The sequence below is a fragment of the Emys orbicularis genome, chromosome 1 (genome assembly GCF_028017835.1).
Source record: "Emys orbicularis isolate rEmyOrb1 chromosome 1, rEmyOrb1.hap1, whole genome shotgun sequence".
Taxonomy (NCBI): domain Eukaryota; kingdom Metazoa; phylum Chordata; order Testudines; family Emydidae; genus Emys; species Emys orbicularis.
In genome coordinates this window covers 167,987,787-167,993,786 of record NC_088683.1, presented here as the reverse complement: position 1 = coordinate 167,993,786, position 6,000 = coordinate 167,987,787, and positions in this window count along the sequence as shown.

Genomic DNA, 6,000 nt, shown 5'->3' with positions numbered 1-6,000 from the left:
TACTTACACTTTTACTTTTCTAAAGGATCGCTTCAGTTCTTAGACTTTCCCACCTTACTAGGGTCACTTAGTAGGCACATGGCATCAGTTCAGCTGCATTAGTCTTATCTCATAACCCCACCACTTTGAACTTTCTCCCTTCTTATTAGGGAAACTATATTAAGAGGGGTTTAACTTTAAAGCCCCTAATGTAGAACAATTCAATTTAAAAAAGGCTCATCCCTCTCTGCTGGCAGTCATACAAGCAGAGATAGGATGGGGTGAACTGGTCTGCTAGGGTCTGTCCCACGTTGGTAAAAATCTCTGTATGGGGGCAGGGGGACTTTGTTAGAGAGGGAAACTGACAACAGCCAGAAACTTGGCTGGAGTTTGTGTCAGTGATAGCAACCAGAAATTTAGTACTGTGTTAGATTGGCCAGAAGCCACTGTTCTCAGAAACTGAGTTGTTCATTTCAGAACAGATGGAGCCTAGATTAGTTCACTGCCCTAAATCCAACACTACTTTCCCACTCCTTGCTGAGTGAAGGGCAAAAGGTAAATGTGTTCCTAAAACAGAAATACCAGACCCAAAATGCCTCTGAACTTTGGGGAAGTTCAGATCCATATCTAAATTGCATGACTGGAGCTCTCTAGAATGTGCCAATCTGGTTCTGAGGAAGAGCAGTTTCAGATCCATATTAGCAAACATGTGCTTTAAAATCATCTGTTCTGTTACAATGAACTATGCATGGAGGAAAATAGAAGTTAAAACCAAACCTCTCTATAAAGAGCTGAACCAGAGTAGAGTCAGATCTTGGGGATGTGTGGGAAAGAGAAAAGGTGGAGTTCAGGTTCAGATTGGTTTCAAAATTCAAAACTTTGAAAAGTCTGTTTTTTCACTACTTGGGCTCACTGCTACCAAAAAATAAAGGAAGAACATAAATTCCTTCAGTTTTAATAATCTTAGTTGTCTACCTTCTTAACCAGCTCTAATAATTAAGCATTTCTATTTATAATCGCACCACTGACGAACAAGACTATACAGAGCATTGTATTAACTAACGTAAAATCCTACTCCTTGAAATATAAACACAAACTCAAGTCACCCTCACAAATGCACAGAATCAGGTCACTCTGACAAATCCTTGGTCATGAGAAACTTTCCAGCTACTGCTGTTTCTACGCTTCCTTTACTCAAAGACTGAGAAAATAGCTCTGTGTGTGTGTGCGTCTCTCTCCTCTGTCCAAACAGCTTATCTATTTTTCCTTTCATAAAAATGTTATGAGAGCTTGCTTGAGAGTTTTGTTCAAAGTTGCACTGTATCAGAAGCACAGCTAAGGACCTCTACAATATAGGATTACTTTCTTGATGATTTTTATGGCAATCTAAGACAAATGGACCTGTAGTGGGGGAAGGCTTTTTTTTTTTTTTTTGTTGGGCAATGAATATATTTCTAACTAAACAGAACTATCTTTTGTACTTCTAGGTTGACAGTCTTAGAGCTTATTGACGTTTATCTACAGATGCAGCACAGGACAGTGATACTGAAAGTTCCTTCCTCTTACATGGTTCAATTAGGGTTGCCACATTCCTAATTGCTGGTAACTGGACCCCGAAGGCCCCGCCCCTGCTCCACCTCTTCACCCAAGGCCCTGCCCCTGTAGCTCACTGGATTTGTCTCAAGGAGCCCTGCCTGCAGATAGGAGGCGGCCCTGGCTGAGCAGGGGCTGGTGCGGGTTAATGACCTTGTGCCTCCTCCCATCCCATGGTGACTGGACTTTTGGTTCAGGTGCCATTTAGGGTTGCTAGGTCCCCTTTTCGACCAGACTTTTCAGTTGAAAACCGGGCACCTGGCAACTCTAAATGGCACATGGAAAGAGACACCAAAAACCGGACTGTCTGGGTAAAACCCAGACAGGTGGCAACCCTAGGTTCAACCGTGTTTTGAAGGAACCCCCCTCTGTGGGTAAGAGAATAGTTCAGTCTCTAGGCTGAGTCACTCATTGGTTCTCCTGAGCACCAACAAGGAGCCAACTGTGATGGCAGCCTGTGGAGTAGGTATCATTCCAGTTTAGAGTGGAGCAAGACCAATCTATTTTACATAGGCCATAAATAGGCAAAAATAAATGCCAGTCACTATCAAAGTAGGTTGAATTCACGCCATTTGGCCTAGAGGTATTATAAAAATCCCCTAAAGCATCCAATTATCACTAATACAAACATATCTGAAGCTCTTCCCAGGCTACACACACTGGAATTCTGAACATGAGCCAAGAGATTGAGTCCTTGTTCTGGTATAACTCCCACTGGCCTTGGAGTTTTGTCTGGTAAGTACTGTGCAGGGACTTCAGGTTTAGGGGCAATGTATCTTAGGCTAAATATGAAGAACTATTACAGTTCCTTATTCTAGCTCATGCAGAATTTTCTAACGCATGTGAGAACATCTGCCTTATGCTCCTTCTGTTGTAAGGTGTTTTAGCTTCCACATTGCAATAAATGACAAACTCCTGATAAAGGTATCTGTTAAATAGGTAAGTGACTGCTAAGACTACAGAGTTCAAAGAGGCTCTGTGCTGTATTTCCCACCTTTGTTAACCTTAGTTCAGCTCCACTAGTGTTCGGCTTAGGTGCCCTAGCGTAGGTGGGCTGCTGTTTTGAACACCTGCTCTGAGCAGATCTGTGATGATAATGCTTAGAACAGTGGTGGCTGCTGCCCGTGGGCTGCATACTGTAGGGCTTCCAAGGTTGACGGAGCTGAACCACTGCTTGGAATGCTGTGAAATGTATCCAGAGTGTCCCTTGTGTGGACAGCACCATAAAGCTCAAACTCAGTGATAAAGATAAACGAATGCTCCATTAAATGTCTCGTTCATTTTAGAAGTCTGAAGATAGCTTTCCTTAAACATTTTCTATAGACAACAGTTCCAGGGCCTGACCCTGCTTCACAAGATGTTAACAGCTCGTATGATCTTTTCCTCATAAGAGAGAGATTTAAAACAAAAAACAACAACAACATATGGTCATGATTATAAATGCCTCCTGTTCATCAGTATGAGCTTGGGAAGTTTTTCCATCACTTACATTTTTCTTGCTTTTACTCTAAATTCTTTTCTTTGACTGCTAATTTGAAAATCTTGAACTTAGATGTCTGAACCTACCAATTTAAAGGACCATGCTGCTAATTATAATACTGGCGTCTTTCCATGATAAGGACAGTCACAAAAATGTTTTTGGAGATAGAAAAGCAAAATAGATGTATTTGTTTCAGAACAGTCTTTTGTTGACTGATGGGTTTCTTTAAAAAACCATTGCTACAGATCAATGGAAGACTTCAGCCAGCAGCACTGAATTCAGTACTAAGAGCCACACAAGAACAAATACAGCACAGGCAGCTTCAATGTAACCTTCCCTCACACTGTCACACTAACATGACTCAGTCCTTTTCTGGAAGCACCACTTCTGGACCGGTATGCCTACCCAAGCATGTTTCTCTGTGCTGAGATTGCCACTCAGGGTACCAGTTGTGGTGGGTGGACACCTATCCACTGGAAACTGGCCTGAGGCCACCAGTTCATTTCCATAGGCCGTCAATCCACCATTAGATGGTAAGGACTTTTGGTCACCACTGACCAATACTAGATTTTAAACAGGAGCCCCAGAGATGAAAAGCAGTGTTCTCATAGAGCCTTGCTTGATTAGAACGTTGCCTACACGAATAAAGACACACAGGTATTAGTAACAGAAAGATGGTGGCATTAAAAGCTTGTTGAAAAATAATTATTTTAGGGGTACTGAATGCTTCTGGGGATTAACAATAGCATATGGTGCCTTTCACCTCCTGATTACTGGCTCAAATCCAGCTAGAGCAGCATGACTGAAAGTCTTTGCCATCTGGTGATTTACTAGTTTATACAAAACGAACCAGTGGTCCCAGCCCAGTTTACTGTGAACACCTGTTCACATCACAAAACACACCCAAAATCATCACAATTGGAAATCTTGTTGGTACTTGTGACGAAGTGGGGGGTTTTCTTGTTTTCTGTGGCGTTTCAATGGTTTGCATGTGGAGGGGGTGGGACTCAGTTTCCCTGGGTGTTACTGGTTTAACGAGGTGAGGGGAGAGGGAGTTTGTTTTTGCAGAGGACCGGAGAGAGAACTTGGGGCCCCAGCCGATGGCCTGGCGGATGGCTCCCCTGGCAACCCGGAGGCCCAGCTTAGGAGACACAGCTGGTTCTGGCCAGTGGGCGGACAATGGGTTGCAGAGTGAGGACCCAGTGACTTAACCAGCCGGTTCCAGCCAGAGGACAGAAGAGGGGAGAGGAGGCCCCGGTTTACGACCCTGTTTACCTGGAGAGGAGAAGACAATGGACAGAGGCGGGGCCTGGGGCTGGTGATCTCAGAAGCCCAGCTGGGAAGCAGGGGGGCTCTGGGCTGGAGAGGGGGAGCAGGCAGAGCCCACCTGGAGGCAGAGAGACTGTGGTGTGCTGGGCTGAGGGAGGCCAGGCCTGAGGCCCTGAGAGTTTCCTGTGCTGTGTTCAACTCTCAATAAACCCTCCTGTTCTATGCTGGCTGAGAGTCGCTCCAGTCTAGAGAACAGAGTGGCATCAACCCCTGCGGGGGTGGAGGCCCGGGGGGTCCAGAGCGAGTGGACTCCCTGAGGGGGCCCATGGCGAGAAACAGGTGTGCTAAGGCTCCAAGAGGTGCAGCTCCAGGAGGTGGAGGGGCCTGACCCTGGGAGAGAGTGGACCCCCGCGAAGGGCTGTCTCACTAACAGGGGCACCCCCCACGGACCGCACGGGGCCAAGAGTGGGCACGATCTGTGAGTCCGTGACAGTACTCTCAGTAGAGAGTTCAAGGACCAAATGGGCCCCAGAGGCTGAAATCCTGCTGCCTCCTCCCACCCCCAAACTCTCTAGGTCAGAAATGAGAAAAATTGAACTTAGCATACTACTAACCATGCTGTAACCCCTGTCAGCACTGAAAACTACAGTAAGAGCTTTATGTAGCCTCAGTCTCTTTTCATTAATGACAGGAGTTTACCTTAAAGTTCTTCTAATCTAGAAGATTTCACAATTGTCATTGTCTAGACTGTGGTTGTCAAGAAACCCTAAAGTGGTTAAGTGCCCGAATCCCACTGAATTTCACTTTGCATATCAGTTAAAAGTTTTATATGCAACAATACAGTTTAAGTTTGGTTTCAGTGGTTCATTTTAAAACTTACTCTTCCAAGGACATGACAAACTAATTTATTACAAAAAATGTAATATTTTTAGGTTTTAGTTCAAGTACAGCTGTGTGAATAACTGATTTTCTGGGTTTACCGGTAGTTCAGAATTTTTTAAAAAAATGTTGTTTGATCAAACAAAGTTTCAGTCAATCCAAAATGAAAGGTCTCATTTAGATTTTGAGATCTTTTAAACCTTGGTTAAAAATAAAATTGAAGAAAATTTTAAAATGAAAAGTCACTTCACATTGAAATATTGAAATGTTTTTAAAATGTTGGAACAAAATGTTTAGACGTTTCAGATTTTGGGGTTTTTTTGGACACTAACAGGCTGGTGAAACTGACATGAATAGGCAAAACATTTTGGTATTGCCAAATCTGCATTTTTTGCCCTACGAAGTTTCGGCCAAAAACTGTGTGCAGCTCATCTCACAAGTTGCTACAGCTGCCCGCTAATCGCTAGTTTAAAAAAAAAAAATGTTGAAGAAAAATTTATGGCTGAAGTACAAATATCCTAGGTTCTCTCCCTTCATTTTCTCTTCAGATCTAGCTGGCCTGACTATAGAATTCCAGCCTATATGTACCATGGTGTGTGTGTGTTTTCCCCCTCGGTTAGATTGGCACATTGAGTAAGAAGAGATTTTGGACCACTCACTTGCTAGATAACTTGTTTGGTCTCTTTAAAATTATATATTTGTGTCTTTTGCAAGCCTATTGGTTGAAAAGCTGTAGGTGTTCTTGTTTCACCACACCCACCCACACTTTGAAGAGATACCGATAAAAGTTTGACAATGTA